Here is a 27,236-nt window from a genome sequence, read left to right on the forward strand (position 1 = left end):
CGTTTCTTAGGAAGTGACGATTTTCCGACCTCAAAAAATCCTTCCCATATACAATGTTGTTTTATATTCTTGAGACAGCAATCTGCTAATTTGGTAATTTTCTTTCCCTTTAAAAAAAATTTTTTAATGTTTATTTTGACAGAGAGAGAGAGAGAGAGAGAGAGAGAGACAGAACAAGCTGGGGAGAGGCAGAAAGAGAGGGAGACACAGAATCCAAGACAGGCTCCAGGCTCCAAGCTGTCAGCACAGAGTCTGTCACAGGGCTCGAACCCACAAACTGTGCGATCATGACCTGAGCCTAAGTGGAAGGTTCAACTGACTGAGCCACCCAGGCGCCCCTGGTAAATTTTTTCTTAAACATAATTCTTTCACTATCATTGCCAACAACTTTCTACCCGGGGGAGGGAGGGATGTTAATTAATTTTCATTGAACACTATACTCACTTTCTTCCATTTCTGACTGTCTAAAATACCATCTTCCCATCCCTTCTGTTTACCAAGCCAGGCACACATAGTGACTCATTACCTCCAGGAAAATCAAGAAAAAGATCTGCTCCTTGCGTTATCAGCCCAGTGCTGTGAAGGATCCCATCTGGCAAAACTCTGCCTGCCTTCCCTGAAATTTTAATTTCGCCATAGGTGACTTGTCGGTTTTGTTATTTAAGCTAAAAATACATTTTATTTTTTTAATGTTTATTTTTGAGAGACAAAGAGCAAGAGAGTGAGGAGCAGAGAGAGAGGGAGACACAGAATCCGAAGCAGGCTCCAGGCTCTGAGCTGTCAGCACAGAGCTCAACAAGGGGTTCGAACCCACCAACCATGAGATCATGACCTGGGCTGAAGTAAGACGTTTAACCGACTGAGCCACCCAGGTGCCCCATAAGCTATGAATACATTTTAAAATGTAAGAGTGCAAGGAGTCCTAAGTGCAAAAGAACGCATTTTAGGGCAAAATAGGAAGAAAAGAAAGAGATGGTCCAGATGACTGCCAGAGCTTTCATAAATTCTGCAGGATGGTGATAACGGTTGGTAACCTGGCAAGGGTTTCAGAGAAATGCACAGGAAGCGAAACCTACCGCACACATAACGGGATGCCATTTCATTGCGCAATGTCCCACAAGCCTTCGGGGTCCTCAGAACCGTTTTGTGACCTACACATTCACTGGAGATGCCCCAGTTCGCTGAATCCCACCCTCCGGCCAGACTTCCTCGCAAATCTGATGGGACAAAGCTTTCTTTGGAACAACAGCCAAAGAGGTGGGGGAGGGGCAAGCAGGACTTGGCTCTTGGCCGGAGTCTCGGGATAGCTGGTCCCTTCTCTTTCTTATCCTTCCGGCTTCTTGTTCTTCATCGTTATTTTGAGTCAGCAAAGAGGAAATGTCAAGAGACTCCTAAGGAACACTCGTGGTGACATGGATAAGCAAAGGGCAACATTCTGTCTGTTCCTTTTATTAAAAAATCTTTGTTTGATTTGAGGCTGCACTGTTCAATGTGAATGACTCCTTGGAGATTCTCCAGATAAGAAAGAGACACATGGTAAACCAATTCAAGGTCAGGCAGATAGGGTTTTGCTTGGCTTGGTTTTGTAGCGAAGCCCTGAGGCTCTCCAATAAACCCTTGAGCATGCGTTAGCTGGCCGTCTCTGTGCAGAGAGTCACTTTGCGTAAGGATCCCAAGGTGCAGGGGAGCGTAGCCAAGGACAGCTGCCGAAAATAGCTGACTCCCAGGGTTGCAGAGAGATTGCAAGACCAGCGTGAAAGGGCCTGTGTCACACCAATTAACCCTTCTATGCCAAACAGTGGGCTCCTCTCGTTACAACATGCACACATGCCTGTTGGGCAACATACAAATGGAAACCCCCTGGCTGCAGTAGTCTAGTGTTGTGTCTGCATTTCCAGCCCCGCCGTCTCTTGCAGGGTAAGCCAAGGCAAACCGTTGTGGCGGTCTCAGGAGGCACCTCTCTTCTATACAGCCCGCAGGCTCCACGGGCTCCGGGAACCCAGGTGAATGGATCAGGTTTGCTAAAGTGACAATGCACATCAAGCTGGGGAATTAATTGCCCTTATCATCACTTCCTCCAAAAGTAACAAGATGTATGCTCAAGAAATGAGAAAACGCCAGCAGACCAACCAACACATCTGCGGCACACCTCTGTTCAGAATAAACTCACTGCTGGGGCACCTGGGGGGCTCAAGTCGGTTAGGCGTCCGACTCTTGATTTCGGCTCAGGGCATGATCTCACTATTCAACAATTCGAGACCTGCGTCGGGCTCTGCCCAGACAGTATGGAGCCTGCTTAGGATTCTCTCTGCCTCTCTCTCAAAAATAAATAAAACATTTAAAAAAAATAAAAAAATTAAATTAAAATTAAAAACAAAAATGGGTCTGGAACCCAGGCCTATCCCACACAAAGCTGTGATATTAACCGCAGAAGAACAAGCCAAGAAGAGGTGGAGGAAGGTGGAAGCTGCCATTTCGTGGAAATCCACACACATTATGGGCACAACCTCTAATCCACCAGCTAGATTATCCCCAGTTTACAGACGAGGAGAATGAGAATCTGAGACTCGCCGCTGGCCACAGATGAATGTGTTTGGCTTCAAATCCACATCACTTGGGCTTTCAAAGTGCAGAATCCTTACCACGAAGCCAGCGGCTCTCAAACCGTCCTGCGGGCTTCCTAGCACAGCCTCCGAAGCCACATTCCCAGCAACGCTGATTCATCAGGCCTGAGCGGGACCCAAATTTCCATTTCTAACAAGCTCACCTGCGCAGCTGCTGGCCCGAGGTCACGCCGCACAACAGCGGAATCCTGTCTTGTGCGGGTTCCTGGGACTCACTCCCGGGGTTTCTGATGCAGTGGATTTTAATAAGCTCAGAAGCTGCCTATTTGCTACCTTCCCTGGGAAAGTCTAGCATCGCCAGCTCTGCACTCACTGCAGGTCAGGAGGGTACATTCCAGGGCAGAACCAGCTCGTGTGTCCCGGGAAGTGCAAGTCACTTGGGAGCAGGGATGCCCAGGAAAGGGGGGGAGGAGAACACAGATGAAGCTTGATGCTTCTGTGAGCTCAGCTAAGAGTCTGGGGTCTCATTCCACAGTGAATGCAAGCCCCCAAAAGGCGGTGCCGTGCAGAATGCTCCTCAACCAGACCTTTATTTGACGCCAATACAAGGATGCTCATGGACTAGAAAGTGGACAACTTAATAAATAATAGCTCTTTCTCTTGTAAAAAAAATACGTATTTATTTGTGAGGGAGAAACAGAAAGAGTTCAATCAGGGGAGAGGTAGAGAGAGAGGGAGACAGAGGATTCGCAAAGCAGCCTGCACACCGACAGCAAAGAGCCCGACGTGGGGCTCCAACTCATGAACTGTGATATCCTGAGCTGGACGGAAGTCAGACCCTTAACCGACTAACTCACCCAGGGGCCCCCATAACTCTTTTTAGAAGCTCCTCCCCCAACACACACACACACACACACACACACACACACACACACACACACACACATACACACACACACACACTGCATTGCAAAACAATAAATCCATGTGTAAAAATTTAACACATTTACACGGTTTACAGGCTCAGCTGTTGGTACTCATCCTTCCAACTGCCCAGTGGAAACATTTGGGGCCCTCGTGATGATGTCTGCATCCAATCCTCACCGTCAGCCTTGGCATTGTGTTCAGAATCCAAATACTTTTTATCACCTGCAGGGCACGGCCCTGTGGGAGCTGGCATTTAGTGTGTCTGGACCAGGAAAGGGCCCCCTGCTTTGACTTCCTGATTCCACTCTGGCCTTTACGGTCTAGTCTCTGCTCAGCACCTGGAGGATCCTTTTGAGAAGTTAGACGGTGACTTTGCCCAAAACGATGCAGAGAAGGGGCGCCTGGGCGGCTCAGTCGGTTAAGCGTCAGACTCTTGATTTCAGTTCAGATCATGAGCTTATGGTTCACGGGTTCAAGCCGCACATCAGGCTCTGTGCTGACAGTGCAGAGCCTGCCAGGGCTTCTCCCTCTGCCCCTCCCCTGCTCGCACACACCCACACCTATCTCTCTCTTAAAATAAATAAATAAACTTGAAAAAAAACTATAAAAGCATCCTTTGCAAGTTCCTGTACAATTGTCCACCATCTTAGACCTTGTGGAAGGAAGAATAAGGGCTCCCCAAAGAAGTCCCCCGGAACCTGGGTCTATGTTGTGTTACCTGGTGAAGGGGCGTTCATGGGACTAGTCGCTATGTGGCTCTTCAGCTGAGTTTAAGATAGGGATCCTGGATTGTCTTCGTGAGTCCAATGTAACTACAAGGATCCTTAGAAGTAGAAGAGGGAGGAGGTGCCTGGGTGTCTGACTTCAGCTCAGATCATGATCTTATTGTTCATGAGTTCAAGCCTTGCGTCAGGCTCTGAGCTGCTTCTGATTCTCTGTCTCCTTCTCTCTCTGACCCTCCCCTGCTCATGGTCTGTCTCTCTTGCTCTCACAAATAAATAAACGTGAAAAAAAATTTTTTTAAGATTACTTCACACTCTCGAACCTACGACATAATTAGATGAACATGAAATATCCCCAGTACAGCCAGGTCAGAGCCCAACCACATAAGGTAGGAGTCCACAATACCATATGTAGGACCAACTGGCAAGAAATGGCCCCAACAGTAAGGCTGGGAGAAGGAATGCTAACCTACTAGAATGTGGAGGTGGGGTGGCTGCCATTCAGTTGGCTGACATAAGTCACAAGGTGCATTTCAGAAGTGGCACAGTCATGCCTAGGCAAGTAAAAAGGTCGAGGGATGGTGAACCTGACACCCAGGCTTAACTCATCACGTCCAGAGAAACTCCTAGAAACAGAACAACCTCTGATCTGAGCCACTTTCAGATGGGTCTCCCCAAGACGCTTTTAAGTGAGCAGGTCAGTGACCAACGCTATACATATTAGTTTAAATAGATGCACCATCTTTACATCCGGGTAGCTGGACAGACTCAGTTCAGACTTCCCCTTGTTCTCCGATGCAGTAAAACCTGGGCCCAGAGGCTACAAATAATTCAGAGCACATACCACAGCGCCTCCTAATCCGTAATGATGGTTGTTACTGTTAATGGCTTTCCAAACTGCTCCCCGGCCCCCTGAGCAGCTATCCTGGCTTACTCACCTGGGTGAGCAGGTTTCAAGAGGAAATAGGGCGTCTCTGCAGGGGTGGGGGGAACTGATGCGAGAGAATGTACAGCTGGATGTTTTGCTCAAGAAGTTAATGTGAGGTATGGAATGGGAGAAGATACTTGCAAATGAGAAAAAAGGTTAACGCGAGGAAAACCCAGGATGCCATCAATAACATCAAATGCTTCCATTTGAGAAGTAAGGAGCGTGTGTACAAATCGGGTAAGCCGGCGGTCCTCAGGGGCAGCCATAGTGACCTGCGGGGCCAGGAATTCTGCGGGAGAAGGGGCAGCTGTCTGGCCAGATGTTTAGATGTCCCGCCAGGTGCCGGTATGGAGCTGTGACAACCAAAAATGCCTCCAGATCTCGTCAAGTGTGCCCTTCAGGGAGGCTCCGTCACTCCCCATCGAGAACCAGTGCAGCAAGCTAACTGGTGGAGCAAACCAAACCAGTCATGAGGCAGTCCAGTCGGGGTCTCCGGAAAGTGGGGAGAGAAGGGGCGTGTGGGGAGGGCCTCATGGGGGCTCCAGGAGCAGAGCCTGGGAGAGCCGTAGAGCACCTTCCCCAACAACCGGCCAAGACCTCATTCAACTGCAAGGGAGGCTGGGAACATCACCTGCTTTTACGGCCAGTCATGAGGCTTGCAAGCGCCTCATATTGTCCGTCACACATACACGCTTGTCAATGTCTGTCCCCACCCCGTACAAAGTCACTACAAGAACACGCACAAACCAAGCACGTCAACAGGGGTTGCCTTGAGGGAGGGGAAATGGACGTCTGAGAGACGGGAGAGGGCAAGGGGCTTGCTCTTCACTATCTGGACATTTGTAAATAAAATTACAAATGGTAAAAATGGCATAAATACCATGACCATGTATGACTATTAAAAAAGAATGAATTTTGTTTCTTTTTATTTTTTAATGCTTATTTATTTTTGACAGAGAGAGAGGGACAGAGCACAAGCAGAGGAGGGGAGAGGGAGAGGGAGACACAGAATTTGAAGCAGGCGGGGCTCAAACTCACAAGCCATGAGATCCTGACCTGCACGGACTGGTCCATCAGAAAGACTGCTGAAATGTCCAAAGTCAAACAATTAACTGACTGAACCACCCAGGTGCCCCTAATTTTGTGTTAAATCATCACTAGAAAAATAATGAAAGCTTATGCTATTTTGTCAAAGCATAATTGACAAAAATAGACATGAACGTTTTCATAGATGAATGTCAAGTTGCCTGTGCTATTGAAGACCAGATTTTTGTCTTCTGAGGGAATTAAAGGCAGGGCATCTCAGAGTCAGGTCATGTGTATAGGCTTTCACTAAAATCAATTATATCTGCTTTTTCCATCAATCTCTCTCCACCTTCCATAGCTAACAGTTCCTGATCTCCTTCAGAGTAATTGGGACCAAAATGTGTGTCCATGAAGACATGGTATTAAAACAGGTCAGAGGGATTTTAATGTAACTCATGACTCAAACCATTTCATAAGAGTTTTCTCCTTTCCTCTTTAAAAAGTTCTTGCTTTAGTGTCCATTCTAATTAGGGTTGCTAAACATATTTCACCTCATGTTCACAAACAGGTGAACTCATGGAAGATTCACAATTCTTGTTGAGGAACAATTTCCCACTAGACCTTGCACACAAGCATTCTCTTTCTTCCCAGTTGGCTTGAAGATTGCAAATCCCGGGGGGCGGGCACAAAATTGTTTGGGGTGTGTTGTTGTGTTTCTTTTTGTAATAATTCCTGATCATAAAAAAAGTCCTTTTCAGATGTTCCCTCTCCCTTCTCAGTTGCTGACTACAAAGAAGAAATGCATAGACTTTCATTAGTACAGGGCAAGGGTTAGCAATTCTCATAGGTCCAACAGAAAGGCTACTGAAATTGCCAAAGTGAAACATTTTTTTAAATTAAGGAGCTTTAGAAGTTTTTAAATCACTGAAAATACTGCTGTTTTAGAGTAGTTAGAAAATAATTTTCAGGGCACTAGTTTTGTACGCTCACTAGATTAAAATTTGGATTCTTTAGAATCCTTGTATCAGTCAGCTTTTTCTGCATAACAAACATTCCCAAAACATAAGGACCTAAAACAACTACCATTCATTTTGGTCAAAAATTTGGGCTGGGCTCAGCTGAGGGGGTCTTCTAGTTTTGGCTGAGCTCATGAACCTGTAGTTGGTTTCTAGGTGAGCTGCAGATTATCTGTGTCGTACCGTCTGTCATCCTCCAGAAGGCTGGGCAGAGCTCTAAGAGAGAAGAGGCATATAACACCTCTTAACATCTAGGCCTGCAAGTGACAATACTGTCACTTCAGTATCACATTCTATTGGCTAAAGCAAGTCACAAGGCCAGACCAGAGTGAAAAGGAAGGAGGGTAGGTTTGACCTGTTGCTGGGGGTGGTTGCAAAGTCATGTTGCCAAGGTGCCTGTGCACAAGCAGGCAGAAGGATCATGACTATTCTTACAATCTGCACTAGCATTTATTTTTTATTTGCCTTTTCACATTCTCCTTTATTGTACTCATTAAAATTTAACCCTATGGAAGAGAATGGGGCAAAAGAGAGGAAAACTAGAGATATCTATTGGATTATGATTTGACATAAGCCCCGATACATAAATGTACATTATTTTTGAGCTTTGAAAAGTCTGTCTAGAGGTACCTGGGACTTCGGCTCAGGTCATGATCTTGCAGTTTGTGGGTTTGAGCCCCATGTCAGGCTCTGTGCCGACAGCTCAGAGCCTGCAGCCTGCAGCCTGCAGCCTGCAGCCTGCATCAGATTCTGTGTCTCCATCTCTCTCTGCCCCTCCCCTGCTTGCACTCTGTCTCTCTCTCTCCCAAAAATAAATAAACATTAAAAAAGAAAAAAAAGTCTGGCTAAATATGTGTCCTCAAAACATAACCTTGAACATCAGATTCTTAAATTACTCACAAAGCTACCTGTTTTGTTGCTTGGTAGAATAATTACCCGTCTCCCGCAGCAATGGAAAATCACATGATCTTTAGAGAGATAATGCTGTTAGAGCAATGGAAAAAAATTTGATTTGATGTAAGATTTACGTAGCTAAAGCTCATTGATGTTGAACAAAACAGCCTCATTATTTTTGTATTCCATTCAAAATGCAAAAGGTGGTGGGTGGAAGAGAGGCAAGCGAAACTTATCAGATGGGGCGGGGGGGAGAAGGAAAGAATTATGAGTTTCTTATTCATGAATAAGAGGCACAAATCAAGAATAATGAAAAAGATAATCAATCCGTTGCATCATCCCTGGCAAAACCCACGCTCCTGCCGTCAGTAACAATGTCCTGTGGCTCACAGCCTGTGACCCTCCAAGACCCCCAGCTGCACCCCACCCCCCCACCCCCACCACTTTACAGGATCATGGATCCGCTGAGCTCACAGGGCGTGGTTTTCTAAATCACAGGGGGCTGGGCAAGCTGCACCGGATTTTGTCCTCACCAGGCTGTTTGTATTTGGAGCACATTTTCAAGAGATAAAAATACCCATTCCTTCATCTCCAGTATCTTTTGTGTTAAAATAAGAAAAAATGCTTTTGGAGAGAGGGCAAAAGTTATATGTTACTGAACATATCTTAAAAATAAGGGCGCCTGGGTGGCTCAATCGGTTAAGCGTCCAGCTTCAGCTCAGGTCATGATCTCACACTTCCGAGAGTTTGAGTCCCATGTCGGACTCTGTGCTCAGAGCCTGGAGCCTGCTTCAGATTCTGTGTCTCCCTCTCTCTGTGCCCTTCCCCTGCTTACCCTCTGTCTCTCAAAAATAAATAAACATTAAAAAAAATTTTTTAAATATAGCTCATTCAGTGGACTAAAAATATCTGAAGGGAAGCCAGATGTAATGAAGAAATAACACTATGGACCCATTAACCTATAGGTACTTCCTCCTCTTCCCTTTAATTAATGTAATAAATAATTTATTGGGCAGTTAATGTGAACAAGGCATTGGGCTAGTATTGGGGAAGTATAGAGATTAATAAAACATAAGCTCATTCTCTCAAGGAAATTATAATTTACCAGGAAAGAGAAGCATTTACTAAATAACAGCAGTACAAGATTGAAATGAGTGCAGTCAGTCTCCCAGTTCACGGAGTCTGAATCTGCAAACTTGCCTACTCGCTAAAATCAACACACGTGGTGGTTTCAAAGTCATTCAAGGACACGGATACAGAAGAGAACATTTTTAAGTCTCTGGACGTGCACATCGCCAACAGAGCTCAAAGTGATTGCGTGTTTCAGCTCTGTAAACAAGCGTGTTTTTCACAGCCCACCTGGGGCCACGTTTTTTTGCTTTTTTGTGCTTTCTGTTGGTGCGTTCACTGTCGCACTGTCACCCTGAATGCTGTCACGCTGTCTGGTGCTCCTCAGCACGAGAAGGCTGGACTGGGCCTTATGGAGAAAATATGTTTTCAGTAAGTTTCCTTCAGGCGTGAGTTATAGTGCTCTTGGCCATCGGTTCAATGAGAACAAATCAATAATAGATATGAAATAAGATGTCTTATTTTAGGACAGCTACATGTATAAAACAAGTTTAGGTACTAATAGGTTGTTGGAAGTCTTATGACCAGAGCCTTGTAGGAGCCTGATCCCATATGTCCCCCGGGGAGCAAAGGTTCACTATTTGCTAATTCAGTGTTCATGGAAGCTCTAAAGAACATCAATACTGCAAATAATGGAAATCAGTTGTGTATCTTGACTGAATGAATGAAGAGTCACAAGAGGGAAAGCCGAAATGCTCTGAATGTTCAGAGACACTTGAGTCGAAGGGAAGGCAAAGAATTCATTGGAAGATGACACACGGAAGCTGAGCCTTGCAGAATCGGTCAGGTGCGGACAAACAATTGATTGTACATGCCCGGCAGAGTGGAACAGCATGAGCAAAATCACAGGTGTGGAAAATCTTGGCACTTGTTCTGCTCAAGAGCCCAAGTCCCGAGGTCTTAGAATGGCAGTTCTGAGGCACGGGATGCACGGTGTAACCGCCGGTAAGTCACTCAATTTCCCGTGAAGTAGATCAATATCACCTATCTGATAAAGTCGCTGTGAAGATTAAAATCTGCTACATTTTGTAATATTAATTTATTTTGGTGGAAAGTACGAGTGGGGGAGGGGCTGAGAGAGGGGTACAGGGGATCCAAAGCAAGCTCCACACTGAGAGGCAGACAGCAGCAAGCCTAATGTGGGACTCAAACTCACGAACCAAGAGATCCTGACCTGAGCCTGAAGTCGGATGCTCAGTCAACTGAGCCGCCCAGACGCCCCAAAATCTGTTACATCTTAATCGAGCCTCCACCAAGAGCCTCGTGTATGTTAAATATTTAAGACAAGTCAGCCACCACTGTTGCTATTATTTCTATTACGGGGACAGTGGATATTTCCATTTGGCTCAGTCATAAGGCAGATGAGGCAAAACTGGGGGAAGTAACACTGAAATACGTCCTCATCAGGTCTGAAGGACCTCAGACACTAGATGAAGAAACTGAGTTTCCACACCATAGCACTAGGGAGCAAAACTATGCTTTTTTTTTTTTAATGTTTTATTTACTTTTGAGAGAGAGAGAGAAAGAGAGAGAGAGAGTGTGTGAGCAGGGGAGGGTCAGAAAGAGAGGGAGACACAGAATCCAAAGACAGCTCCAGGTCCTGAGCTAGCTGTCAGCACAGAGCCCGACACAGGGCTCGAACCCACGGACTGTGAGATCATGACCTGAGCCAAAGTTGGACACTTAACTAACTGAGCCACCCAGGCACCCCAAGACTACGTTTTTAAACAGGAAACAGACATGACAAGTTGTGGTCTAGCCTGAAGCTGGCAGTGGGAGGGAGATGGGTGGGCAGGATCATAGTTGGGGCCTGGGAGACCAGTGGGGGGAGGGACCAGAAGGAAGGGAGGGTTCCAGGATGAAATGGAGAGGAGGGAGTTCATGTGATACAGAAGAAGTCCACTCCTAAGAGTCCAGCTTAGGTATCGGCCACTGGTAGTGTTTGCTTCTTCATCTGGAGCTGGGTCCATGGGAGGATGTAGGTCGTGAAAATCACAGGGCCACAACTTACTATATGTGCACTTTTCTGCATGTATATAGACTGATGAATCTGTTAAAAAGTGCTTGAAAGGTTTTAGGCAGGTGGACTGGTTGGAGGATGGCTTATTTACATATACAAGATGGAAGAGGAGCGGCGTTGGTTGGGGAGGATGCAGAATTCAGTCTGCGGTCTGTGGATTGGAGAGGCTTCATAAACCCTGCTGATTGTGCTGGAAAACCTTCAATCACAGAATCAAGAATGGGAAAGCAGACCTATATTCTTGTGGTTCTTCTTCTTCTTCTTTTTTTCTTTTACGTTTATTCATTTTGAGAGAAACAGAGAGCGAGCAGGGGAGAGGCAGAAAGAGAGAGGGAGACAGAGAATCCCAGGCAGGCTCTGCACTGTCAGCGTGGAACCTGATTCAGGGCTCGAACTCACGAAACGTGAGATCATGACCTGAGCCGAAACCAAGAGTCCGATGCTTTACTGCCTGAGACACCAGGCACCCCTATTCTCACGGTTCTTAAGCGAAGTACTAACAAGCTTTGCTTGAAAGATCAATTGTCCGGTGGGAATAAATAAATGCCCACAAAGAAGGTTTTAAGTGTCCTCACTCTTCCTCTGTTAATCCAATTCATTTCCCTTTGAGAAATAGGCTAGGGTAGAGACGGGGGTAAAACCAAAAAGGTGAAATCCTATTTCTTGTATAAAAACAAGCCTCAGTTCTACCTTCAAGTGCAAACGCGAGTAATCAAAGATGGCGGCTGTAACGAGCGTCCTGGTCTTAGCTAGCCTGTGTGCGCTCATTAAATCGCAGGGGGTACATAGGGCATTTATTTCAATAAAAACAATTAAGTATATACATTTTGTCTGCTCAGCGTTAATGATTCCCTGTTGACAGGGCTGCATGTGGGTACTTCTTGAGTTTCAAAGCAAGATTATTAAACAGAAATGCCTGTCGAGTCTTATAATTTGGGTAACTGCCAAACAGACCAAGGATAAAAGCTGAAAAAGGAAAGGAAAACAAGAGACTGATTACCTGAAGCACTTTTCCCCCCTATTAGAAAAATTGCCTCTGAGGCCCTAACACTTATCGGCTCTGGCCATGCAGCCTCCAAAATGGAACGCCCAGCATCATACCCACACGGGACCGCACAACCTCCTCTCTAAGCCTGGGCAATCACTTCTAAACCTCTCTCGGGTGTCACATCCGAGACGAAGGATTAATTAGAGCAAGTGGATAAAGTGACCGGGAGACCATAGAGGGCTGTCTCTCCAACAGTGCTCCCTCTGGAGCTGACGGAGGTTGGGCCCCACCCAGGCACTCCCCGGATGGGGTGAACATCCCTATTTCATTTTGATCCTTTCCCTAAATAAGAGATAGTATTTGTCCTAAACTTGAATACTTAAACTACCGTATATTCTCAGTGTTCCAGAACATACTCTAATCAAAGTTATGTTTTAGAAAACCTGATTTCAAAAAAGAAGTAAATGATGAACCAGGAGAAGTGTCTGTGACTTCATTGACCACACAACTTCCAGAGGGTTATCTTGGGGGCCGGTAAATGGGAATCAGCTCTCAAAGCACAGGGGAGGACTCATTGGCCCACTGGACCCTGGGCAATGCATTTTCCAGAGACAAAGGACAATTAAATTAAATTGGTTATGTGTTGGACTTAAGCTCAGGTCATGATCTTATAGTTGGTTGATTCAAGCCCCCTATTGGGTCTGTGCTAACAGTGCAGAGCCTGCTTGGGATCTCTCTCTCTGGGATTCTCTCTTTCCCTGATTCTCTCTCTCTCTGCTTCTCCCAGACTCATGCTCTCTCTCTCAAAATAAATAAACTTAAGAAAAAGATTCTTTTTGAAATATTAAACAAATAAGGAAAAATGAAAACTAAGTATTCCTGGAACACCAGGAAATTGTGATTCAACTAATGGGAAATCAAACATCTTTTATAATTTCTGCTCACCTTCCTATGAATGGGGCCCCCCAGGAAAGCATGCTGGGGTCCAGTCTGGGTCTAAGGTCCCACAACTGGTTGGTTGCAGAGCCCAGAAAGGGCACCAGGTGCCAACATGATTCACTGAATGCAGTGGCCTTTGCCACTCACGGCTGCTTGGCCATTGACCCCAACATGTGGATCCAGTTAGGACAAGGTTCACACTTGACATTCGCAGGCAGATAGTTGTTACTGGGGCCACTGTGTGCACTGGCCTCTACCCATTAGATGCTGGAACGTCTACCGCTGAAGAAAAATAAAGCATAATGGCTGCACCTCACAATTATACATCCGGCACCTGCCATTCTTCTCCAAAACCTCGCTCTTGGATTCCTGTCTCCAGTGCAGGCAACGAGACCTACTTCTGACCCCCTTATAAGAATTATTGGACCTCCCACTCAGCTCTTTGTTCCAGATCCCCAGTCCCTGAACTGGGGTCTCCACTAGCAATCAGCCCAGGAAGCTTAGACCCTCCCCGGCCACCCTCAGTCTCCACCCTCCCATTCTTACCTCCACTCAGTAAAACAAGGGGATTCAATACCCATCACCTAGCTTGCTTCCACTCACCCGAAGGGTAACATGGCAGAGGAATCGGGAAGTTTGTTGGATTGAGACAGATTCTGTCTCATCAGTTGCCTTGAACAATTCTCTTTCTGTTAAGGAACAAATGGTTAAGGATCCAGCCTTATCAAGAGTCAGCAACTAGGAAGTGTTTATTCAATGCGAAGCAAGCCCGGGGAGGACCTGGCGGTCTGGGAAGTCTGCAGCGTGCTTTCATTCAGCCGCCACGGGAACAAGACTCTTCTCCTACACGTCCTCTCGTCTACACCTAGAGGAGGGTCTGAAATATGCTTGATCCTCAATAATTATTTGTCCAGTCAGTTAATTCAGTTCTCAGGAGCATCAGGTAAATGAATATTAATTAAGGGCATGTTGCAGGCTCCGTGCTGGTTTAAGCAGAAGGAGCGAGAGGACGAATGAATCGATCACAATGATTCCTTGATAAAGTGGTAACTCTCAAGGGGCGAGGGACCAGCGTTCTCATACTAGAGATTGTAATAGGCAGAATTCCGAGATGCCCCTGACATTCCTGACCCCTGGCATAGACACACCTTCTCCAAGTTATTCACTCACATACTAACCTAGGTGCTTCCATGAAGGGATTTCGCAGGTGCAATTAAATCCCAAATCCATTGACTTTTTTTTTTTAACTGTCTTTATTTATTTTAGAGAGAGAGACAGCATGAGCAGGGGGAGGTCAGAGAGCGAGGGAGACACAGAATCTGAAGCAGGCTCCAGGCTCCGAGCGAGCAGTCAGCACAGAGCCTTGACATGGGGCTCGAACCCACGACCTGTGAGATCATGACCTGAGCCGAAGCCGGCCGCCCAACCAACTGAGCCACCCAGGCGCCCCCCAAATCCATTGACTTTAACATTATCCTTGGTGGACCTGAGCTTAATGGTGACAGGGTTTCTCCCAAAAAGAGACTTGAAAGGTAAGGAGGAATCTGGAGAGGCATAATCTCTGATACTGGATTTAAAGATGAAGCCATGTGGCAAAGAATGGGGTTGGTTCCCAGGAGCTGAAAGCAAACTGCAGCTGATTGCGGGAAACTGAGGCAGGCTTCCAAACAACGGCAAGTTGCTCAAAACAGCATCGTCATTTAATAAAAGACCACAGAGTTAATTCCCATACTAACGGGGTGGGGAGTAGTTTGTGTCATGTATGACCAAGGGACTTAGAAATGCTCACACTTAAGAGACGCTGGTGTCACTTGCTGACGGGTTCTCCATCACCTCCCCCACAGTGGAGGAGGCTGCAGTCTGCTATGTCCTGAAGCTTTTGTTGTGTCAGTCGTGGTGAGAGCCACCAGGGATGAAGCCATTTGCCATCTATGTGTGACAGTAAGAGAGTGCCGGAGTCCAGCTCCAGCAGGTCCAGGGCTCCCTGAAAAATGGACGGTGTTGGCGAAAGGGAGTGAGAGAGCCTCAAGTTTCTTTCTGATCACCGGGCAGGCATCTCGGCACTGACTGAGACTCAGCTTTATTTATGGGAAAAACGTATGGGCCCAGCACAGAAGTGGCAATTGCCTTAGATAATGATTTCTGATGATAAATTCTTTGGTATGTAAAACTTTCCCAGAACATAGATTGGTAGAAGACTCCTGCATAATCTTTATCAATAGTGATTGATGTAGGTGATTTAGATGCTTATTGTACCGGGAAGGAAGGGATCTTCAGCATTCAAATATGAGGCAATGTTTTTAGCACAGCAAAGGCAAGTGTTAGTTCTTCATGAGCAGGGGTCAATAGCCTGTTTTCTTGAGGGGAAGAAAAACAGGTTTCTCAGGAAATGTAATGTTTGCTCCCCATGATCACAAAAGAAGAAATTCCTAGAATAAGTTCCTTCACAAGGTGCAATCTGCATATTTTAGGATAAGAGGATAGTTGGTGGGTCACTCCTGATACCAATCAACAAGGGGCCATGGGGGGTCAGCGCTCAAGCAAAAATAATTGAGGGGGCTAGACCTCGGTTGCCCCTGCCTTGCAAACCTGCCTTACCTCACAAGGACTTTTTTCTCAACTTAGGGAGCTCAGAAATTGGCTTCCAACAACAGAGAGGAGTAGGGGTGTCTAACAACCTCTGTCACACAGGACAATGAGTGAAAACCCAGCGTGGGCAACTGCACAACTGTAGTTATTTTTATTAGTTTGTAGGTACCAGGTTAATGGTTTTCCCTGTGACTTCCTGGGGAAATGGCACTTCGTGTGGGTCCCAAAGGCCCAGCGCTCTGCGGGTCACGCTGGGACTCTCAGCCTGGCCTGCGGGAAGGTGGGAATGGGCCTGCCTTCCCCATTCTCATCCTCTCCCAGCTCTTCCTAGCCCTTGCCTCCAGGCCTCAGGTCTGGAAAAATTCCCTGACGATCCATAAATGCACAGCAGAGTTCAGAAAAAATGTCCACGGGCACCAGGGTGGCTCTGTCAAAGTTGAGCCTCCAACTTCAGCTCAGGTCATGATGTCACCACTTATGAGTTGGAGCCCCACGTCAGATTCTGTGCTGACAGCTCGGAGCCTGGATCCTGCTTCACAATCTCTCTCTCTCTCTCTCTCTCTCTCTCTCTCTCTCTCTCTCTCTCTGACCCTCTCCTGATCATGCTCCCTCTCTCTCTCTTTCATAAGCAAATAAACAGGGGCACCTGGGTGGCTCAGTCAGTTAAGCATTCAACTTCGGCTCAGGCCATGATCTCACGGTTCATGGGTTTGAGTCCTGCATTGGGCTCTGTGCTGACAGCTAGTTCAGAGCCTGGAGCCTGCTTCGGATTCTGTGCCTTCCTCTCTCTCTGACCCTCCCCTGCTCGAGCTGTCTCTCTCTGTCTCTCCAAAATAAATAAAAAACATTAAAAAATTTTTTTTCAAAAATAAATACACATTTTTTTCAAAATTCCTGCTGTCTGGATGGCTCAGTCAGTTAAGCCTCTGGCTTCAGCTCAGGCCATGATCTTATGGTTCATGAGTTCGAGCCCCACATCAGAAGAACTCAAGTGCTGCATCGATGAACCCTGCCTCTCTCTGTCTGTCTCCACCTTTGCTCACTTGTGCCCTGTCTCTCTCTAATAATAATAATAATAATAATCAAAGTGCACGTCTCCCTCTTGAAGCTTACTGCTCAGTGCCTCACAGCTTCCTAGGTGGCACAGAAGAGGCTGAAGAAATGGGTGTCATGAACGGGAAGCGGATGCCGTCAGACCTGGGTGTGAGGCTTTGTGGCTGAAGCAACCCCCCGAGAGGGCAATTCTGGCCCAGATTCTCCCGGTCCCTATCCTCTCCAGCACGGATTCTCAGCTGGGGGACTTTGCTCCCCAGGGAACATTCCAGAATGTTCCAGAAATATTTTTGGTTGTCACACCTAAGGGAGGAAGGGTGCTCGTAGCATGCAGAAGACAGAGACCAGGCATATTGGTGAGCCCCCCTTGACACAGGACAGCCCCCCAGAAAGGGTTTCCAGCCCCAGTGTCAAGAGCCAGGCTGGAGGAAGCCTGATTGACAAGCGTTGGTGGGCAAGGGTGAAGATCATAGACGCCACGGAAAGTGATGGAAGCCAAGCTCTCATAGGCAGGTTTCTATGTTTGGAGTATTTGATGGTTTTCTGCAGGGGCGGGGGGGGGGGGCGGGGGGGGAAGGAAAGGAAAAAACCACCATGATTTCTCAGGCTAAAATAAAGTACTGCCCTAAAACCCACATGATGGTACAGGTAAGCTGTGTACCTGCGCACAGAGCAGCTGTAAGTGAGGAGAAGACAGAGCTGCAGGCCCGGTCCAGAGCCCCTCGGAAAGCCGCCCCGCGGTGCAAGGACTCTTCATAACACTTCCTGGCACTCCAGGCATTTCACTGACCTGCTTTATGTTTGCGGGTTGGATACAAGGCTGAACCTCTCTCCGAGAGGTAGGGTGGATGGGCTTAGGTCCCCAGCAGACGCCATGGTCCTTCTTGGAGATTCTACAGGAAGAAGAGGCATCATTAGTGGGGATAAGTGGCGAGCAGGATGGAAGACAACAGACATGGGCCGCCATTGACACACCCCGTGTCTCTAAGTGGCTTCGGAGATCCACGGGATGCATGGCTCAGGGAAGCGCAAGCGGGGACTCATGGTCAGGAGGGCCCTTGCCTCCAGCTTCCTGCCCGTGATCTTGAACTGACTGGTAAGCCTGTTTCCTCTCAGGAGGGGTGGTGTGGTCCTGATGTATAGATGCCCGAGGGTCTCCTCTGCCTGTGGTGGTGAAACCACGTCCTGCAGACTCAGAAGAGGGGGGTTTCAGGTGTCTGCATCTGATAAACTCAGGGAGACCCACGCAGAGACCCAGAGGTAGAGCGGCTCCTGGGCAGATAAAGGCCAAGGTCTCTTTCCAGTGGGAGACGGGAAATAACAGCCAGCACCGCAATCAGGAGAAAAAATTCCCTCTTACTTTAATTTTATTTTGGGGTGCCTGGGTGGCTCAGTTGGTTAAGCATCTGACTTTGGCTCAGGTTATGATCTCATAGTTCATGAGTTCAAACCCTGCATTGGGCTCTGTGCTGACAGCTCAGAGCCTGGAGCCTGCTTTGGATTCTGTGTGTCCCTCTCTCTCTGCCCTCCTCTGCTCATGCTCTGTCTCTCTGAAAAATAAATATTAAAATTTTTTTAATAAATACATTTATTTTTCATTTTTAATTTTTTTAAAAGAGAAAGCATGTGGCAAAAAAGGAGAAGAAGAGAGAGAGAATTCCAAGCAGGCTCCATGCCAAGCACAGAGCCTAACACAGGGCTTGATCTCACGACCCTGGGATCACAACCTGAGTCAAAATCAAAAGTCAGATGCTCAACCAACTGAGCCACCCAAGTGCCACTTCCCCCCCCAACCGTTTATTTTACGTTTTTATCAGTCTTTACATTTTCTGGCTTTCCTTCTTACCTGCTTTCTATATGAATGCATAAATCTTCAGTTTCTATACAACAGGATTGATTTAGATGTAAGCATATAAAGAGGCACAGAAAGAGTCATCAATTTCATCTGGTCTGTTCGTTCTGTTGTGGCAGAAGCAAGCAGCCTCTCAGCAGATTCCCCAGCCGCTCCTCACTCCACATTTGCATACAGTCCTTCCACATTTACATACACTCTTTCGTTCCACATTTGCATACCTCCTTCATTCCATATTTGCATTCACTCCTTCATTGCACATTTGCATACACTCCTTCACTCCATATTTGCATACCCTCTTTCATTCCATATTTGCATACACTCCTTCATTGCACATTTACATACACTCCTTGCTCCATAATGGTCTCCATGAAGACCAGAATCAGCCTCTGCCCTGTTTTTTTTTAAGTAAGCTCTATGCCCAAGGTGAGGCTCAAACTCACAACCCAAGATCAACAAGAGCATTTTCTATTGGTGGAGCCAGTCGGGTGCCTCCTTCTCTTCCTTTCTTTTTCTTTCTTTCTTTTTTCTTTGCGAAGTGTGTGCACACACAGGTGGTGAGCTGTGGAGGAGCATTGGAGGGAGGGAGAGAGCGAATGTTAAGCGGCCTCCACGCTCAGCACAGAGCCCGATGCCGGGTTTGTGAGATCATGACCTAAGCTGAAATCAGGACACTTAACCACCTGACCCACCCAGGCCCCCCATTCTCTTCCTTTCTTTTTTTTCAAATATTTTATTTATTTTTGAGACAGAGAGAGACAGAGCATGAGAGGGGGAGGGGCAGAGAGAGAAGGAGACATGGAACCGGAAGCAGGCTCCAGGCTCTGAACTAGCTGTCAGCACAGAGCCTGACGCAGGGCCTGAACCCACAAACGCGAGATCTGACCTGAGCCAAGGTCGGAGGCCCAACCGACTGAGCCACCCAGGCGCCCCTTCTCTTCCTTTCTTAATGTTAGTTCAAGGCCCCCATAATTTTATAGTAATCCTATAATAGAAACAACTTTATCGTCAGGGAATTTACTCTAACCATTTGCTGATGATTTTGAGCTCGGCAGGTGCCCTCTCCTTTTTTTTAGTTCAATGAAATTTAACATTCGTTGAGTTTCTACTCAGGGCCAAGCTCTGTGCTAGGCTCTTAGGGGTGGGGGTCGGTATAAAGTTGACTCAAATATCCATTCGCTCTTGAAGAGCTTTTGTGGTTGTTTTTTCTCTGCCACATGCGAATGAAAGCAATGAATTGTTTCATTGAACAAATTAACTGAGGGCCTACCATGAGCAGAGACGGCAAAACCCTTGCAGAGACTAAAAATCAACAGGAAATACGGGCGTCAGGGAAATAAGAAACAGGAGATGAAACCAGGGGCAACCTCACACACAGAATTTATCCTATAGGCTCTACGTGTGGGGGGACGGGCAGCGCTATGGTTAGCTCCCAGCTCCGCAACAGCCAATTGAAGAGAGAAGCAAGTTCCCCCGTGTGTCCACAGAATAAAAACACACAGAAAAAAATATCCCAACCCCTCTACTCTGCTGCAAAGAACATTCTCTCCTCTTGTTCTCCTAACATGGACTCCTCTGTGGTATGAAACTAATGTCTCTGGAAGACACACAGGGAAACAAAGTCCTCAGGGTGTGAAAGCAACAGGTGGATAAATAGGAAGAGAGGAAGGACCCCTCTCCCGACCTTGCAGAGCGGAGCACTGCAAACGGGTAAGACTTCCAGAGGCAGAAAGCACAGCCTGAGTTCGAAGGAAACAAAACGTGTTTTGAAACAGGAAACCACCTGCAGTGGCTTGAAGGGAAGCAGGTCGAGGCCGCCGAGCAGGAGAGGCGGGCGGAAGCCAGACTGCAGAAGCTCCTGAAGGCGAGCTGAGCGGCTGAGACATGATTTTGTATGTTGTGTTTTGTCTGCAATGGGGAGATATGGGAAGTTTATGACAGCAGCCTGAGCCCTGTGGGTGACGGATTCGAAGAAGAGAGGGCGGCAAGACCCAACGTGCGGCTGGCCAGCAACAGCGTAAAGCTGTGGAGGACATGAACTGGACAGTGGACGGGGGAGGTCGGCAGACAGAAGAAAGAACCATGGGAACATGGCGTTGAGTGGCTTTGGCTCATGACTCAGTCCTTGGCAACGATCTTTGCCTTGGAATCTAGATACTCCGCAAAGTTTGCTGGATGCAGAACTATGGATATGACTATAGATATATGTGTATATTTATATACATATATGATATATGAGGAACTAAAAGATATGACAAAAAAAGACTTCGGGTTTTATAACCTAAGCAGCCAGAGGATTCTAGTAGCATTAAGCAAACTAAAGAAGACAGACAGGGCTGAAGTGTTTTTACGGCATACAGATGGGAGTTCCAGTCTGTGGCTGCGTGAAGGGCATCAGTTGCAAAGGCGCAGACGGGCTGATGGAAACATTCCACATCTTGACTGGGATGTTTGGCACGTAGGTGAGGACATGTGTAAGCCCCGCCCAGCGCACACCTAAGGACTCTGTGTTTTATTGCACATTCATTTTACCTCCATAAGTTGAGTTTTTTATTGAATTTAAAATTCCCAGCACAGAAAGTTAAAGAGATTTTAGCTTGGCCTCAAGAAGTTCCTACAAGCAAATAAATACAAAAGAACCCAAAAACAAGGTGCCAAATACGAAGGCCAGAACATAGTCCCGGGTGGGGTCTGGGGAAAGCTCACGGGTGGTGCTATTTGAACTGGGTTTGGAAGAATAAATATACTGGAAATGAAACTGCCATAAGGAAGGACAGGAACCATAATCTGCTAATGACTCATGGCATGATCAAGTTCAGACACATTGATGGCAATGCATCTTAAATACAAATTTGCACAAGGGTATGCCTTGGAAAGAGACTGGAGGGCAGGGTGGAAGCACACAGGGTTGGGGGGTGGACTGTGTTCAGGGTAAGCTCCAGCTACGCCCTTTCTCAGTCATGTGGCATCGGACAGGTCACATCAGCTGTCTGCTAGTACACCAGCTAACATCCCTACTATCTGGTAGTGGTGAGAATGAGGTCCGTCAATGAACATAAAACCCTTGGTTCACAGCGAGTGTCGTGGGTGTGAACTCATGATCTGATTACACAACAAGAGCCTATGCTTCGGATTAAAATGATTGTTAAAATAACACACCAAACAGGGGTGCTTGGGTGGCTCAGTCGGTTAAGTGTTCGGCTTTGGCTCAGGTCATGATCTCAAGGTTCGTGGGTTTGAGCCCCAAGTCAGGCTCTGTGCTGACATCTCAGAGCCTGGAGCTGCTTCGGATTCTGCGTCTCCCTCTCTCTCTGACCCTCCCCTGCTCGCGCTGTCTCTCTCTGTCTCTCAAAACTAAATAAACAACATAAAAAAATAAATAAATAGAATCACACATTAAAAAAAAAATAACACACCAAACAATACCCATATAGTCATATGCTTATTTTCTGAGAGTTCAGGTCTGAAGGTTTTAAGGTTGGTGTGTTTCACCTGTGCAGCCCTGGGGACCTCCTGAATTTAATTTAGGACCCCCTGCAGTGTCTTATGCTAAATCCAAACATGTTGAACGTTTATCACAACGATGCATATCTAAAACAGAGAACGTTCTACCCACATGTGGGGGGGAGGTGTGCACTGTGTGTGCCGTGGACGTTTCTCCCTCCTGAGTTAGAAAAACACATGTGGCGACCATGTGTCCCCGCTGACTGTGTGGGAGGCAGAGAGTCACACTGCACACTCTGACCCCTGGCCTGTTGCAGAGGTTTTGAGGCCGAAGAAATCGCAGACAGGACAATGTGTTGGTTGAAAAGACTTCTTCCGGAAGTCATCAAGCCCCTGACGGATCTCACTAACGAACCCTGTGGTCAACATCGATCTTTCCTCCACCCGATCTCTTGAATCGAGCAAACCGCTGGAGGGCTTAGCAAGTCCGTCATCAAGGGGGAGCGTCCATCCTGCACGGAGAAGCGCTTCTAATGAGCTGTGCCCTGTGCAACACACGCCATACCCTGCAATATCGTGCAATGTCAGTGTGATCACAGTGAGGGGGGGAGGCGGGGGAGGGCAGAGGTAAATGGGAGAGAGCAAGTCGGGTGGTGATGGCTTTTTAAAATGATGATGTATGTGGAGCAGTCTGCCTCCGCCGCTGCCAGAGTCCCCACCACGGCTGTCCAGCTCCACTTGCTTGTGGGCAGGCGTCGCCGGCTTGCTGACAAATCATAGGAAGTCAGTGAGGTTTTCTTACCCTCCTCTGGGCTGTCTGGTGGGAGGAACCAGTGTCTCCTCATTTCCACATTGTCTGATATTGACAAGAACTGTCTTACTATTTTCTTTTTTTTATTTTTTAAATGTTTTTATTTATTTAGACAAAGAGAGAGACAGCGTGAGCAGGGGAGGGTCAGAGAGAGAGGGAGACACAGAATCTGAAGCAGGCTCCAGGCTCTGAGCTAGCTGTCCGCACAGAGCCCAATGCGGGGCTCGAACCCACGAACTGTGAGATCATGACCTGAGCTGAAGCTGGACGCTTAACCAACTGAGCCATTGTGGAGCCCCTATTTTAATTTATTTTAATGTTTATTTTTGAGAGACAGAGCATGAGTCGGGGAGGGGCAGAGAGAGAAGGAAGCAATGAATCGGAAGCAGGCTCCAGGCTCTGAGATGTCAGCACAAAGCCCGACGTGCAGCTCAAACTCACAAACCAAGAGATCATGACCTGAGCCAAAGTTGGATGTTCAACCAACTGGGCCACCCAGGTGCCCCAAGAACTGTCTATATGCAACAATGATTTCAGGAGTAGATTCCTTAATTACCTCACCCATTTAGCCCATCCACCTCCCACTACCCCTCCAGTAACTGTTTCTTTTCTGTATTTGAGTCTCTTATGTTTTGTCTTTCTCCCTCTTTTTATATTATTTTTGCTTCACTTCCCTCATGTTCAACTGTTTTCATCTTAAAGTCCTCATAAGAGTGAAGTCATATGATATTTGTCTTTCTTTAACTGGCTAATTCCACTTGGCAGAATACCATCTAGTTCCATCCACGTAATTGCAAATGGACAGACTTCATTCTTTTTGATTGCTGAGTAATACTCCAGTGTCCAGTGTGTGTGTGTGTGTGTGTGTGTGTACACCACATCTTCTTTATCCATTCATCCATCAGTAAACATTTGGGCTCTTTCCATACTTTGGCTATTGTCAATAGCACTGTTATAAACATTGGGGTGCATGTGGCTCTTCGAAACAGCACACCTGTACCCCTGGGGTAAATAACCTAGTAGTACAATTGCTGGTTCAAACGGTAGTTCTATTTTTAATTTTTTTGAGGACCCTCCATACTGTTTTCCGGAGCGGCTGCACCAGTTTGCATTCCCCCCAGCAGTGCAAAAGAGATCCTCTTTCTCCACATCCTCGCCAACATCTGTTGTTGCCGGAGTTGTCAGTGTTGGCCATTCTTTTTTTTTTTTTTTTTTTACCATTTTGATTTCTTTTTGAGAGACAGAGCATGAATGGAGGAGGGGCACAGAGAGAGGGAGACACAGCCTAAAGCAGGCTCCAGACTCTGAGCTGGCAGCACAGAGCCTGACATGGGGCTCGAACTCATGAACTGTGAGACCATGAACTGAGCCAAAGTCAGATGTCTAACCGACTAAGCCACTCAGGCACCCTGATATTAGCCATTCTGACGTGTATGAGGTGATATCTCAGTGTGGTTTTGATTTGTATTTCCCTGATGATGAGTGACATTGAGCATCTTTTGATGCACCGGTTGGCCATCTGGATGTCCAAGAACTCTTTTAAGGGGAAACTGTGAACATGCCCGAGCGCTAATGAGGGATGGAGTCACTTCTGTGAAGTGAAGGAGAGGTTAAAATGGAAGATGAGGCTGAACACCTTACCTGAAGGCTCCATGGATGAAAGGAGCCAGAACTGTCTCTGAGTCTCGGAGGTAAGCTCTGCGGGTAGGGAAGGCAATCGTCAGAAGTGAGGTGTTTGCCACACCCCTGGTGGCTTGGGCAGCATGCTGTAGGGGCACCGCTCTAGGGGAAGCCACGACTTCCACCAGAGACACAATGGAAGTGCTGCTGTGATTCTATAACTAACTGAGGTTTCTAAATCTTCAGGGTCTACGCTTTGGATGACCTTTCAGGACACCCTGTCGATTTCAGATCTCCCATGGACTGACTACCCAGCTCCCAGCATGCACTTTGCAGACCTGCGTCCTCATCCTGGTTCACAATGTAAAACAACACGGGGTAAGAGGTCAGATTACTGGAGTTCCAGGTTCAGCTCGGCCGTTGAGTGTTGGGTGACGTGTCCAGTACTTACAAAAGGCTGCACGGTATCTCTCGCTGTGTAATAATCCTTCCAAAATGTCATGACTTGAAACAATCATTCGTTACACGTCAGAGTTTCTTCAGGTCCAGGATCCAAACAGGACACACAATCCAGAAGGGATGGCTTATGCTTCATTCACAGTATTTGAGCTTCTTGTAGAAAACCTAAAAAAAGAACCTGAAGTCCAGAGGCTGGAGGACCCACATCCAAGGTGGCCCACTCCACATGGCAGGCGTGTTGGCGCTGCCTGGTGGGGGAGGATTCAGCCCCTCTCCATGTGGGCCTCCCTACAGGACTGCTCACAGCATGGCCCCGGCTCCCCCAGAGTGAGCGAGCCAAGACCCCAAAGAGAAAACCAGCACGGCTATTATGACCTAGCCCCGGAAGGTGCACACTAGCACTTCCTCAGTATTTTACTGGTCACGAAGGTCAGTCATATCCAACATGGAGGTGAGGCAGGGCAGTGAACACAGGAGGTGAGGACCATCAGGCAGTTCCTGGGAACTTGCTACCCAGACAGCTTAAGACAGCTCGCGGTGGGGTATGGTGGCATGGGTGTGGATGCCACACGCTGGAGTGGAGGGGCACCGTGTAACACCGGCCCTCAAGCCACACCACTTGGGTTCACATCCGAGCCTACCACCTGCCCTGTGGCCTAAAGCAATGTCTTTTTGATTTCATGTCTTTGTGGTTCTGTTTCCACATATTTAAAATGTGGTAGATTATATCACAGCAAATATTCAGTTCCAACAGCACCTTCCTGGGAGGAAGGACATGTCCCCACTCTGTCAGTGTTGGACTTGGCTCTCTGACTTGCTTTGAACTCACGGTGGCCAGAGCACAACTTCCCACCTCTTGATTTCAGGCTCAGCAACATGCCTCACTTTGCCAGTGCTGGCAGATTTGACACCGTAGAGGTTTGGAATGAGTTTGCCCGGTTTTGTTGTCCTTTTGTGTATCCTCCATCATTATGAGAAAAATGCGCCCCAGTCAGGCCCCTGGTTCACAGCAAAAGAGCCATGCCTGGAGCCATGTGCACCCAGCCTGCTGCTTGGAGCTTAACCCCGAACCAGATGCCCTGAGTCTCTGGTGAACTGTAGACAGCGGATGCTTTAGAAGAGATGAAGTGAGTGATGGGCGTGTTAAGCCACAGAAATGTGGGGATGTTTGTTACACAGTTTTGCCGAGGCGATAGCTAACTGATACAGGTGGCAGCGTAGGACCAGTTACAGAGGGTCATGAGGATTCTATGTAAGGTGCCTATGACATTGCCTGCTGCTAGTGATGATCAGGGAGCCTTCAACCCACCTCTCGGCACTCAGGGTGCCTCTCTGCCCAGTCTGCCGGCCCCCTTTCCCTGGTGCCTTCTCCCAGGCTTTCCTTGTCTTCTCCTGAGCTCTGGCTCATCCCCTCACACCTTTCCACACCTTTCCAGGTGGTAAACAGCACATCAGACTAATTAATCCACTTACTACATTGGTGTGGAAATACTCTAACCGCCTCGCCTCCTCCCACCTTCCTGGGAATCAACGATTTGTTATTTCTGTTGGTTTTAAACATTGATTGGAGTCAAGGCCTTCTTTTGTCTCCCCAGGAGAAATGAGTCACGGTGAAGAGTTCGGGGCGAAGGATGCGGGGACGGGCAGGCTGCCTCAGGCTGGGAGGCAGAGGAGGGCTGCTGAAAGCAAGGACAGTGGCCCCGAAGCTGACAGGGCTCCGAGGCAGCCCCGGCTCGGCCGCACACACAGCCCCCATTCATGTCCTTGCCAAGCCCTCCCCCGATGCTCAGGGCCGACAGTCCCCAGGTGGGCATGCAGGTGCCCGTTGCTGACGTTAGCTGACACTGCAAACCTTGGGCCAGAAGCAGGAGGCCCGGAGGACAGACAGCATCGCCCTGGCCTCCTGTCCCGGCGCCCCACCCCCCAGCCGGAGCGCACAGCGGGGGTGGGACACGGGAGGGGAGGCCTGCCGGCCCACTGGCCTGGGCATCATTTCCCGACCATGGCACTACATGTGTTTGGGCCTGGCTCCTTCTTTGTGGTGGGGACTGTCCTCTGCAGGCTGTGGAGCGGCACGTCATGATCTCACAGTTTGCAAGATCGAGCCCCACCTTGGATTCTATGTGCTGACAGCACAGGGCCTGCTTCAAATTCTCTCTCCCAACTGGCACCCTCCTACACTGTCACTGGGAATGCAAACTGGTGCGACCGCTCTGAAAAACAGTGTGGGGGTTCCTCAAAAAACTCTCAGTAGAA

General features: G+C 47.6%; 2 long non-coding RNA genes across 2 annotated transcripts; one reads left to right on the top strand and one right to left on the bottom strand.

Moving 5' to 3' along the window:
* On the bottom strand, positions 1-18,766 carry LOC115283816. Its single transcript, XR_003905070.1, has 3 exons — positions 18,641-18,766; positions 17,585-17,687; positions 1-107 (listed from the first exon to the last, which is right to left on the bottom strand). It is a non-coding gene; the product is annotated as an uncharacterized LOC115283816 (long non-coding RNA).
* LOC115283815 lies at positions 17,432-27,120 on the top strand. Its single transcript, XR_003905069.1, has 3 exons — positions 17,432-17,890; positions 24,768-24,899; positions 26,576-27,120. It is a non-coding gene; the product is annotated as an uncharacterized LOC115283815 (long non-coding RNA).
* Positions 27,121-27,236: the final 116 nt, after the last annotated feature.

Source organism: Suricata suricatta, chromosome X, assembly GCF_006229205.1.
Source record: "Suricata suricatta isolate VVHF042 chromosome X, meerkat_22Aug2017_6uvM2_HiC, whole genome shotgun sequence".
NCBI lineage: Eukaryota > Metazoa > Chordata > Mammalia > Carnivora > Herpestidae > Suricata > Suricata suricatta.